The sequence below is a fragment of the Sapajus apella genome, unplaced genomic scaffold, assembly GCF_009761245.1.
Source record: "Sapajus apella isolate SASKATOON/1434 unplaced genomic scaffold, GSC_monkey_1.0 scaffold2, whole genome shotgun sequence".
Taxonomy (NCBI): domain Eukaryota; kingdom Metazoa; phylum Chordata; class Mammalia; order Primates; family Cebidae; genus Sapajus; species Sapajus apella.
The window spans coordinates 80,981,066-80,993,670 of NW_022436942.1; the positions used below are offsets into that span (position 1 = coordinate 80,981,066).

General features: G+C 44.2%; 1 pseudogene; it reads right to left on the minus strand.

Annotated features, from left to right (window-relative positions):
• Positions 1 to 10,486: 10,486 nt before the first annotated feature.
• LOC116555056 lies at positions 10,487 to 10,917 on the minus strand (annotated as a pseudogene).
• Between the last annotated feature and the right edge of the window lie 1,688 nt (positions 10,918 to 12,605).

Here is a 12,605-nt window from a genome sequence, read left to right on the forward strand (position 1 = left end):
CTTGAGTAGCCAGGATTACAGGCATATGCCAGCACACCTGGCTTTTTTTTTTTAGTAGAGATAGGGTTTCACTGTGTTAGCCAGGCTGATCTTGACCTCCTAACCTCAGGTGATTCACGTGCCTCAGCCTCCCAAAGTACTGGGATTACAGGTGTAAATCACTGTGCCCGGCCTACAGTGACTAGTGACTTTTCAACGTTAAGTTCTAGAGTTCCTCTCTACTCCACGATTTCAACATGCCTTCTCTGGAAGTGAGGAGGAATTACCGACCAAATTTAATGTTGCAGTGATTAATTGTATTTGTTGGTTTGTTTGTTTCTGCCTGAAGGGGCTAAAGCCCAGGAGAAGGGTGGGAAGGAAAGGTTAAGGGGAAAGATGAGGATTGCCTCACACAGTGACCCAGGTGTCACGTGGACCAGACACGGGCTCTGATGGGGAAGTTCCCACCATTTCAAAATGACTTTTAAAAATTGCAGGCTGCTGCTGCAGCCCCAGGTAAGGTTGAAGCCAAGGAAGAGTCGGAGGCGTTGGACGAGGATATGGGATTTTGTCTCTGACTAATCACCAGAAAGTAACCAATTTAGCTAGCTTTATTTGCAAAACAAGGAAATAAAGTTTTCTTTAAAAAGTCAAAAAAAAAAGTTGCAGGCTGGGCACAGTGGCTCATGCCTGTAACCCCAGCACTCTGGGAGGTCAAGGTGGGCAGATCACTTGAGGTCAGGAATTCAAGACCAGCCTGACCAACATGGTGAAACCCTTTCTCTCCTAAAAACACAAAAATTAGCTGGAGATGGTGGTGCATGCCTGTAGTCCCAGCTACTTGGGAGGCTGAGGTGGGAGAATCGATTGAACTGGGGAGGCAGAGATTGCAGTGAGCCAAATCATGCCATTGCACTCCAGCCTGGGTGACAGAGTGAGACCTTGTCTCAAAAAGAAAAGAAAATAAGAGAAAAGAAAATTGCAAACAATGGTTTCTTCTATATATAAAGTGCAAGAAAAATTAAAAAGGGGGCCGGGTACAGTGGCTCATGCCTGTAATCCCAGCACTTTCGGAGACCAAGGCAGGCGGATCACGAGGTCAAGAGATTTCATCCTTGCCAACATGGTGAAACCCCATCTCCGCTAAAAATACAAAAATTAACTGGGCACAGTGGCGCAAGCCTGTAGTCCCAGCTACGTGGGAGGCTGAGGCAGGAGAATCACTTGAACCCGGGAGGCGGAGGTTGCAGTGAGCAGAGATCGCATCACTGCATTCTAGTCTGGTAGACAGAGTGAGACTCGATCTCAAAAAAAAAGTTAAAATCCCGGTGTGGTGGCACATGCCTGTAGTCCCAGCTACTCAGGAGGCTGGAGTAGGAGGATCTCTTGATCCCAGGAATTCAGGTCCAGTCTGGGCAACATATTGGGACTCTATCTCTAAAAATACCTTTTTGTTTTAGGTGGGGTCTACTGGCTCACACCTGTAATACCAGCACTTGGGGAGGCTGAGGCGGGAGGATTGCTAGAGCCCAAAATTGAAGACCAGCCTGGGCATTAGAGTGAGACCTTGTCTCTAAAAAACATTATATATATATATATATATATTTTTTTTTTTAAATAAAAATAAAAATAAAATAAAAATTTAAAAGAATGCCTGTAATAGTATTTTTTTTTTTAGATGGAATTTCACTCTGATTGCCCAGGCTGAAGTGCAGTGGTGCAATCTCAGCTCACTGCATCCTCTACCTCCCTGGTTCAAGGGATTCTCCTGCCTCAGCCTCCCAAATATCTGGAATTACAGGTGCCTACCACCACACTGGGCTAATTATTTTTGTATTTTTAGTAGGCATGGGGTTTCATCAAGTTGGTCAGGCTGGTCTTGAACTCCTGACCTCAGGTGATCCACCCACCTCAACCTTCCAAAGTGCTGGGATTACAGGTGTGAGCCTCTGCGCCCAGCCACTGTAATAGTATTTTGTTTTTAATTAAAAAAATTTTTTTGGCTGGGTGCTGTGGCTCACGCCTATAATCCCAGCACTTTGGGTGGCCGAGGCAGGAGGATCATCTGAGGTCGGGAGTTGGAGACCAGCCTGACCAATGTGGAGAAACCCCGTCTCTACTAAAAATACAAAAAATTAGCCAGGCATGGTGGCAGACACCTGTAATCTCAGCTACTCTGGAGGCTGAGGCAGAAGAATCGCTTGAACCTGGGAGGCGGAGGTTGCAGTGAGCCGAGATTGGGCCATTGCACTCCAGCCTGGGCAACAAGAGCAAAGCTCCGTCTCAAAAAAAAAAAAAATTAAAAAAAAATTTTTTTTTAAAGATGGGGTTTCACCATGTTGGTCACACTGGTCTCAAACTCCTGACCTCAGGTGATCCCATCTTGGCCTTCCAAAGTGCTGGGATTACAGGCAACAGCCACCACACCTGGCCTGTAGTAGTATTTTTTATTTTTATTTATTTATTTATTTTTTTGAAATGGAGTTTCGCTCTTATTACCCAGGCTGGAGTGCAATGGCGCGATCTTGGCTCACCGCAACCTCCGCCTCCCGGGTTCAGGCAATTCTCCTGCGCCAGCCTCCTGAGTTGCTGGGATTACAGGCACACGCCACCATGCCCAGCTAATTTTTTGTATTTTTAGTAGAGACGGGGTTTCACCATGTTGACCAGGATGGTCTCAATCTCTTGACCTCGTGATCCACCCGCCTCGGCCTCCCACAGTGCTGGGATTACAGGCTTGAGCCGCCGCGCCCGGCGTAGTATTTTTTAAATGAAATAAAATTGTAAGTAACTGAAATGTTTACCAGTGGGGAATGAGAAAAATAAATTATGGTGACTTTATTTAATAAAATATTTACACTTGTTAAATAAAATACATACTTGTTAAAAAGAATAATAGCATTCACGAGTGGGGATGGTGGGATTGAGGGTGGGAAAAAAATAATGATTACAGCATTCACTTGTATAACATTCGCCTTTGGACAGGTCCCATTCTAAGCACTTCTGCTATGAGATGCAGAATTAAAAGTACTAACCCAGAAAGATGTCCAAGATATGCCATTCAGCAGAAAAAAAAAAAAAGAACTACCAAGGCCGGGCGCGGTGGCTCAACCCTGTAATCCCAGCACTTTGGGAGGCCGAGGCGGGTGGATCACAATGTCAAGAGATCGAGACCATCCTGGTCAACATGGTGAAACCCCGTCTCTACTAAAAATACAAAAACATTAGCTGGGCATGGTGGCGCGTGCCTGTAATCCCAGCTACCCAGGAGGCTGAGGCAGGAGAATTGCCTGAACCCAGGAGACAGAGGTTGCGGTGAGCCGAGATCGCGCCATTGCACTCCAGCCTGGGTAACAAGAGGGAAACTCCATCTCAAAAAAAAAAAAAAAAAAAGAACTACCACATTGCAACTTATGTAGTATAATCTAATTTTTATAAATTAAAATGAGGCAGGGCAAGCACCAGTGGAAACCTCCCAGACACCAAATTTAAAGAAGAAAGTGGCTTTATTCGGCGGGCAGCATCGGCAGACTTGCGTCTCAAGAACCTAGCTCCCTGACAAAGAAAATCCTAGCCCTTTTAAAGGCTTACAATTCTAGAAGTACGTGAGAGGGTCGTGATGGATGCAGTATGTGACCAGGTGGGGGTTTGAGCAAGATTGAGTGAGAACAATGGAGGGCGTATCCCCATATTATGCCTGAGATCTATAGAAAGGAGTGCAATTAAGGGTGGGGGTTTTAATCTTTAACCTCCAGGCCTGATCAGCAGCGCCAGCCAACCTGGCCACTGACCTCATGCCTGCTGTGTCTCAACTTTTACTTCTTCCAACTCTGAGACAAGAGACAGGAAAGAGGGGTCTCTTCCCTCAAAAATATGATGTTTGTTTCCTCATACATTGCTGGTAGGAGAGTAAAGTTCATTTGCTGTGGGAAAGTCTGGCAGTTCCTCAAAAAGTTCAACATAGAATTGTCACATGACCCAGCAGTTCTACTCCTGGAAATATGCCCAAGACCACTGAAAACAGAGACTCCAATACTCATAGAGGGATATTCCTAACAGCACTCTTCTTATATAGCCAAAAGGTGAGGTGCCTGTGTGATATTGTGCTGGCCTAGAGCCAGAACCGGGGCAAAACTATTTTATAAAATGCAAAACTGTTTTTAGATAAGTTGAAATGGCTGCCCCATTCTCCTCACAATAACTACTGTCCTTGGCCTCTGTAAATAGAACTGCTGTTTGTTCTTCAAAACTATGTAAAGCTGCTTGCCTTTTCTTATCAGTAACTGCCAGAATTGCTAGCCTTTGCTTACCGGCAATTGCCAGACTAAGCAGCCCAAGCTAGTTCCATCCTGGCTCCTGTGGCTTGTAATAAGTAACTAAGGTCTGTGATTTCCACCTTAACCAGATAATGTGTAAACAAATGTTTATCTTGACTTCCGTAAACCACTTAAGTAACAAACGGAATGACAAAAGTCCCCTGGCCCTTGGAATGTCTGGAGACCCCCACCCTCATCTCTGCCCAGGAGGTAATTTACAGAATCCAGTAGCCCCCGGAATGTCTGAAGCCTTTTCATCCCCATCCCCGCCCCTCACCCCCACTCCCAAGGTGGTTTTTCGGGTATAAAAAATCGTGGCACCCTCCTTTTGCCACCACAGGTTGGAGAGACGTGAGTCCTCTGTGGTCGCCGGCATAATAAATGACCCTGCAATCTGGCATACTTTTGTCTTGTGATAACTTTCTACGCTCCGGTCAAATACAACACTGGCTTATTTTCTGTGTTAATTTGGCTGGGTCATGGCGCTCAGATTTGATTGAATACTATTCTGGATGTTTTCTGTGAGGGTGTGTTTTAGATGAGATGAACATTTAAATGTGTGGACTTTGAGTAAAGTACTCCACAGCGTGGCTGTGCCTCACCTGATCAGTTGAAGGCCTTAGGAGAACAAAGACTGAGCTCCCTGAGCAAGAAAGAATTCTGCCAGCAACGTCAGTTCTTCCCAGGGCATCCAGCCTGCTGGCCTACCCTTCAGATTTGGGACTTGCCAGCCTCCCTGATTGTGTGAATCAGTTCTTCAAAATAAATGTCTTTCTCTGTAGAAACAGAAAATTCTATGGTCCTGTTTCACTGGGATAACCTTGACTAGGGCAGGTAGAAACAATACAAATGGTCTCCTGTGAATGAATGGATGAACACATTTGTGGTATATAAATACAATGGAAAATATTATTCAGCCATTAAAATGCTGAAGGGATGAAGCATTTTAATAATGAATTCTATTATAAAAAGGATGCTTCATGTTACAAAGTGTATCAGCCTCATAATCATTATTCTGGCTGGGCATGGTGGTCACCCCTATAATCCCAGCACTTTGGGAGGCTGAGGAGGGCAGATCACCTGAGACCAGGAGTTCCAGACCAGCCTAGCCAACATGGCGAAACCTCATTTCTTTTTTTTTTTTAAAGACGGGATTTCGCCATGTTGGTCAGGCTGGTCTTGAACTCCCAACCTCAGGTGATCCGCCCACCTTGGCCTCCAAAGTGTTTGGATTACAGGCGTGAGCCACCACACCTAGCTGGCGAAACCCCATTTCTACTAAAAGTACCAAAAATTAGCTGGGCGTGGTGGTGGGCACCTGGAATCCTAGCTACTCAGGAGGCTGAGGCAGGAGAATCACTTGAACCTGGGAGGCAGAGGCTGCAGTGAGCCGAGATCATGTCATTGTAATTCAGCCTGGGAAACAAGAGCAAAACTCCATCTCAATAAAAAATAAAAAAAATAAAAAAAATAAAAAAAAACAGGCCGGGGGCTGAAGGTTATGCCTGTAATCCCAGCATTTTGGGAGGCCACGGCGGGCAGATCACCTGAGGTTGGGAGTTCGAGACCAGCCTGATCAATATGGAGAAACCCCGCCTCTACTAAAAATACAAAATTAGCCGAGCGTGGTGGCGCATACCTGTAATTCCAGCTACTCGGGAGGCTGAGGCAAAATAATTGCTTGAACCCGGGAGGTGGAGGTTGTGGTGAGCCGAGTTCACACCATTGAACCCCAGCCTGGGCAACAAGAGCAAAACTCTGTCTCAAAAAATACACATTATTCTAAGTGAAAGAAGTCAGACACAAAAGATCACATACAGTATGGTTTCATTTATATAAAATACCCAGAATAGCTAGATCATAAAGATAAGACTCAGGCTAGTGTTTACCAGGGGAGAATGAGGAATGACTGCTTAATGAGTCCAGGGTTTGCTTCTGGGGTGATGGAAATGTTTTAGAAGTAGATAGAGGTGGTGTTTGCACACCATATGGACATACCAAATGCCACTGAATTGTTCACTTTAAATGGTTAATTTTGTGTTATTGTGCTATTGTGTTAGTTATGTGAATTGCAACTCAATTTTACAAATTATATATTACATTTTAAAATCTAGAATATAAGAATTTGTACTCTGGAGTTAAGCTGCCTGGTTTAAAGCTAATTCTCTCTCTCACTGGGTAGCTGTGAGATCTTAGGCAAGCTATTGCACCTCTTCGTTTCCTCATGTATAAAACAGGAACAATATTACACCATTCTAATACGAAGGAAAAGCGAGTTGATCTATGTAAATTGCTTGTCACAGTGTCCAACACAGAGGAGGTGCTATGTAAGATGTAGCCACTATTACTATAATTATCATTATATGACCAAACTGTCACAGCACTCTGGAGAGGGAGAAGCCTTCATTTTTTCCTGTATATGCTTCTGTATTATTTGAATATTTCTCAAGAAGCATGTAATATTTTTATAACAAAAGATGCAATAAAATGCATTGTAATAAGACTCTCAGAGTGTCTGGGGCACAAGATTAGAGTCAAGCTGATCTGCCAGTGCTTTTAGTCCACTGAAAATTGACCTGTGGCGGGTCACCCCAGCTTCAACCAACGAGATGCTTTTATTCTGATACTTCTGATACTCTGGGTCCCTTATATGAGGGGGTCCTTGGTTTGACTAAGCAAAGACAGATTTTACTGCTTGACATAACAAAGTGCTCATCTCATCCCAATAACATTGTATCGTTTTTATTTATTTCTATTTTTTTGTTTAGAGATGGGGTTTCTCCATGTTGGCCAGGCTGGTCTCAAACTCCTGACCTCAGGTGATCTGCCCACCTCAGCCTCCCAAAGTGCTGGGATTACAGGCGAGAGCCATTAAGCTCGGCCTTTTTTTTTTTTTTTTTAAGACAGAGTCTTGCTCTGTCACCCAGACTGGAGTGCAGTGGCGCAATCTTGGCTCATTGCAGCCTCCGCCTCCCGGGTTCAAGTGATTCTCCTGCCTCAGCCTCCTGAGTAGCTGGGGTTACAGGCATGCACCACCATGCCCAGCTAATTTTTGTATTTTTAGTAGAGATAGGATTTCACCATGTTGACCAGGATGGTCTGGGTCTCCCGATCTCATGATCCATCTGCCTAGGACTCCCAAAGTGCTGGGATTACAGGCGTGAGCCACAGAGCCCGGCCTGTGTCATCTTTTAAAATGAGTCCTCCTCTACATTGAATATTTATGGGCCTCTTGTGACAGAACTGGTTGTGTCCCTTGTCAGTCCTGTGTTGCAAGAGCAAATGACCTTATTAAACGTCAATTTTTGGAGGCTCAGAACAGGTTGGTTTTCATTAACTTCTGCGGTGCCTGCCCCTCCCTCTTCATCTCAGTCCCCTAATCCTTCTCCCTTTGAGCAGGGCTTCTGGGATCAAGAGTGCACATGATGGCCTATTTATATGTTGTTTTTGTCGTCCCAGCCTTCAGGCACTCTCCTTTGGCATTAGCATCCCGATTTTCCTTGGGCATCACATTCCTCCCTCACCATCCATCTCTGAGGTTTAGAGGATTTGAGATTTGTTTCCACCCCTTGGCTCTAAAAATAGGCACGTGATCAGGTCTGGCCAATCAGATCATTCTATCCCTGTGGCCACTGTAATTGGCCCAGGGATGGGCACATGACTCAAAATGCTAATGGGACATTCACCTGAGTTGTTTGCTATTGGAAAAGATAATCTCTCTTTCTTCTGGGATTGCTAAGCTAATAGAAAATAACCTAAGTATCTGAGGAGTATGAAGAAAGCATAGGGATGGAGCCAAAAGATGAAAAGAGACAGTTACCTTAAAAAAAAAAAAAAAACAACTTGTAAATTTGACATAATTTCAAATTTACAGAATAGCTACAAGAATAGTATGAAGAAATTCCCTTTTACCCAGAAACACCAATCATACACACTTTTCACGTTTGCTTTATAATTCTCTGAGAGCCAGAGTGAGAGAGAGGCTCTAGAATATGTTGTTTTATCTCCAGGATCCAACTATTCTTGAAACTGAGATCTACTCCCATACTCCTGTTTTTTTTTGGAGAGGTTTTTTTTTTTTTGAGACGGGGTCTCACTCTTGTTGCCCAGCCTGGAGTGCAATGGTACAATCTGTCACTGCAACCTCCACCCCCAGGGTTCAAGTGATTCTCCTGCCTCAGCCTCCAGAGTAGCTGGGATTACAGGCATGCACCCCCACGCCCAGCTAATTTTTTAATTTTTAGTAGAGACAGGGTTTCTCCATGTTGGTCAGGCTGGTGTCGAACTCCTGACCTCAGGTGATCCACTTGCCTTGGCCTCCCAAAGTGTTGGGATTACAGGCGTGAGCCACCATGCCTGGCCCTACTTTTTTTTCATTAAAAAAAATTATTTAAACCACTTCGAACATCAGAGACCCAAGAAGAAGGTGCCATCTTGCTAAGAGAGCAATTCTCGAAGGATAGCCACAAGACAGAAAGGTGACAAATAAAAATTTTCTTTTCAGAAAAAGAATACGTGTTTTAAACTTAGACTAGAGCTAACAGGTGAAAAGTTTATTTTTTCTGATGGTATTTCATACAGCCTGGGAATACATGGAGCCCACTTCACTTTTCAGTTCTTATCTGTGGTGGTGCAAATCCATTGGCATATTAGATTTGGTTGTATGTGTGGCATATGTCTGGGAATTTATTGCTAATATTATTATTATTGTTTTTATTTTTAGAGACAGGGTCTTCTTCTATCACGTAGGTTGGAGTGCAGTGGCACAATCATAGCTAGCTCACGGCAGCCGCGAACTCCTGGGCTCAAGCCATCCTTCTAGCTCAGCTTCCCGAGCTACTGGGACTACCGGCTCATCCCACTGCACTTGGCTATTAATATAAAATTACAAGACTTTGACATTTTAATTACTTAAACAAATTAGACAGATTGGACATTAGCCTTATGCTGATTCTCTTTGGGTTAGACCTTGTTCTAAATACCCCAAAATGCTTTATTGTGTGGGAGAGAAAGGAATCAAGCGACAGCCATAGTCCATAGTGAGCAACCTTACAGGTGTATTATAAGTAATTGTGAAAACCACAGAATTGTAAAATTTGACAATTACAAATTGTTTTAGTGTTTTACATCCCCATAATTATTTTGGGGTTTCATCAGAATGTGGATTTGTTTATGAGAATGCACGATGCAAGGGCATAGCCTCTATTGGGTGTCATTGCAGAGGAAAACTGTTCAGAAACACTGGATTAAAACAGGTCTTGGGCCGGGCGCGGTGGCTCAAGCCTGTAATCCCAGCACTTTGGGAGGCTGAGGCGGGTGGATCACGAGGTCAAGAGATCGAGACCATCCTGGTCAACATGGTGAAACCCCGTCTCTACTAAAAATACAAAAAATTAGCTGGGCATGGTGGCGCGTGCCTGTAATCCCAGCGACTCAGGAGGCTGAGGCAGGAGAATTGCCTGAACCCAGGAGGCGGAGGTTGCGGTGAGCCGAGATCGCGCCATTGCACTCCAGCCTGGGTAACATGAGTGAAACTCCTTCTCAAGGAAAAAAAAAAAAAAAAAAAAAAAAAAAAAAACAGGTCTTAATCAATCCTAGTAAGGACTGTCCTAGCTCTAACTCTATGTGTCCTTCAGGACTAATTTAAGAAATAAACTCCTTTTCACATTGGCTTACACATAAGTAGAAACTTGTTAACTTTCATAATTGAAAGGTCCAGGGTTAGAGCTGACTTCAGATGTGGCTGCAATTAGGGGGTCAAACGTTCACCATTTCTCAGCTGTGCTCTGTTCCATATTGATTTTATTTTTAGACCATATGGTGGCAAGATGGTTGTCAACAACTCTAATGTTCGTCCTCTGAGACTCAAGTCCAGTGGTAAAGAGAGTGCTTTTTTTTTTTTTTTTTTCCCAGGCTGGAGTGCAGTGGTGTGATCATGGCTCACTGCAGCCTCAGTCTCCCTGGCTCAAGCTATCCTCCCAGCTCAGCTTCTCAAGTACCTGGGACCACAGGCATGTGCCACCACACCTGGCTAATTTTTTATGATGAGGTCTCACTATGTTGCCTATGCTGGTCTTGAACTCCTGGGCTCAAGCAATCCACCTGCCTTGGCCTTTCAAAGTGCTGAGATTGCAGACGTGAACCACCGTGCTCAGCTGAGAGCTTCTTTTTCACTTTTCATTTTTTTATTTTTATTTTTGTCTTTCGTATGATTTTCTTCCTTCAACCATAATAATATGATATCCAAATTTTGTCTTAACTGGTGGGTCTGTAAACACAGGCTTATCCATCCCACTTACAGGTAAGGCAAATGCTGCTTCTTGAAATGGTCCCACCATGGACCCTCTGGTCATCCAACCCAAGTTGCCCCCTTGCCTGACTTTATCTTCACTATATTGTGTGGCCACTTCATTGAATCTCATCCCAGACTTTAACTTTTCCATGGCTTCCATGATTTTGCCATGTTTTTCACATAGAATGTGTCTGACCTTTACTGCATTGCCACCACCTTTGGGACCTTGAGCCTTCTTGTCAGCACTGTCACTCCCAGAGGCTGCTCCCCTTTCCCCACTTTTCCAGAACCACTTTTTCCTTAGGGCGGCATCTTGGAAACCTGCTGTTGAACTCTCTTCTTTTTTATTTTTAAAATTTATTTATTTATCTATTATTATTTTTAGAGAGAGGGTCTCACTCTTTCTCCCAGGCTGGAGTGCAGTGGTGCAGTCTCAGCTCACTGCAGCCTCTGCCTTCTTTGTTCAAGTAATTCTCCTGCCTCAGCCTCCTGAGTAGCTGGGACTACAGGCGTGCATGCTGACAGAACGGGCTAATTTTTTTTTTTTTTTTTTTTTTTTTTTTGAGACAGAGTCTTGCTCTGTCGCCCAAGCTGGAGTGCAGTAGTGCAATCTTGACTCATTGCAACCTCCGCCTCTCTGGTTCAAGTGATTCTCCTGCCTCAGCCTCCCGAGTAGCTGGGACTACAGCTGTGTGCCACCATGCCTGGCTAATTTTTTGTATTTTTAGTAGAGACAAGGTTTCACCATGTTGCCCAGGCTTGAGAGCTTCTTTTCTAGAGCTCCTGCAAAATCTGCTGAGATTCACTCTGACTGATCTACCCTTGAATCAGTTTGTCACTATTATCAGCAGAACACAATGTGCTGATTGGCTTAGACAGGGTCACACACGTTCCACCCCTGGATGGGGATGATTGGCTGAGGCCTGGGTCACACACATTCCGGCCTCTGAATGGGGAGTTGTGAAGGCCCAACAGGACCACATAGGGGCGGGGCGGGGAGAGATGAACCCTTCCAATCAAAATGTATCTGTTATTGAAGTGGATGCTAGAAAGGCAATCAATAAATAGTCATTTCATCCCAAGTGATCATCTTGAAAATGTCTAGAAAGAACCAGGTCAAAGAAAATGTCTGGCTCGGGACCTGTCCAGCCCCAAGAATAGAAAAATGAAACTCATGATTTCTTGAAAATCTAGACTACATTGCAATAAGGCATCACATGTTTCAGAAGTCACTTCTAACTCAAGCAGCCCAGAGCAAACCCATTCATTCATTCTCTTCAACAGAAGGCTTCTCAGGAAGTGAGTCTTCAAATTGCCTTTCCTCCATGCTTCGCCTGAATGGCCAGTCTTGCAACATCACTTCCCCATCAGCCTTCAGCCAGGTCTCACCTTCACCTTCGTCTCCTTACCAGCAGGCATGCTTTGCTTGACCACAGGTTTCACCGTTGTGTTAAAGGAAATACCTGGCTTTCTGCCAGTATCAATTTGAAATGCATTCTGTGGTACAATAGAAAGCCTTGCTGCACTGGTTTAAACAGACAGGGGAGCACTTGTCTTTCACAATAGGAACCTCCAAACAGAGAAAGCCAAGAGCTGATATGATGACTCAATGATGCTATCAGAAACCCAGGCTGTTTATATGTATCCAGTCCACAGTTCTTAGCCTTCAGATCTTCATTCTCAGGGGTGTGCCTCATGGTTGCAAGAAGACTGTGGTACTGTTAGCCTTATTTTTGTGGTCCATTTAGGAGAAAACGAAGGGTTTTTTTTCTTTTTTCTTTTTTTTTTTTTTTATTGTGTTATTTTTTTTTTTTTTTGGGAAGTTTTTTTTTTTTTTTTTTAAAGATGGGGTTTCACCATGATGGCCAGGCTGGTCTTGAACTCCTAGCTTCAGGTGATCCACCCACCTCGGCCTCCCAAAGTGCTACGATTACAGGCGTGAGCCACCATGCCCGGCCAGGAAGTTTTGTTTTGTTTTTGTTTTTGAGACAGGTTCTCATGCTGTTGTCCAGGCTGCA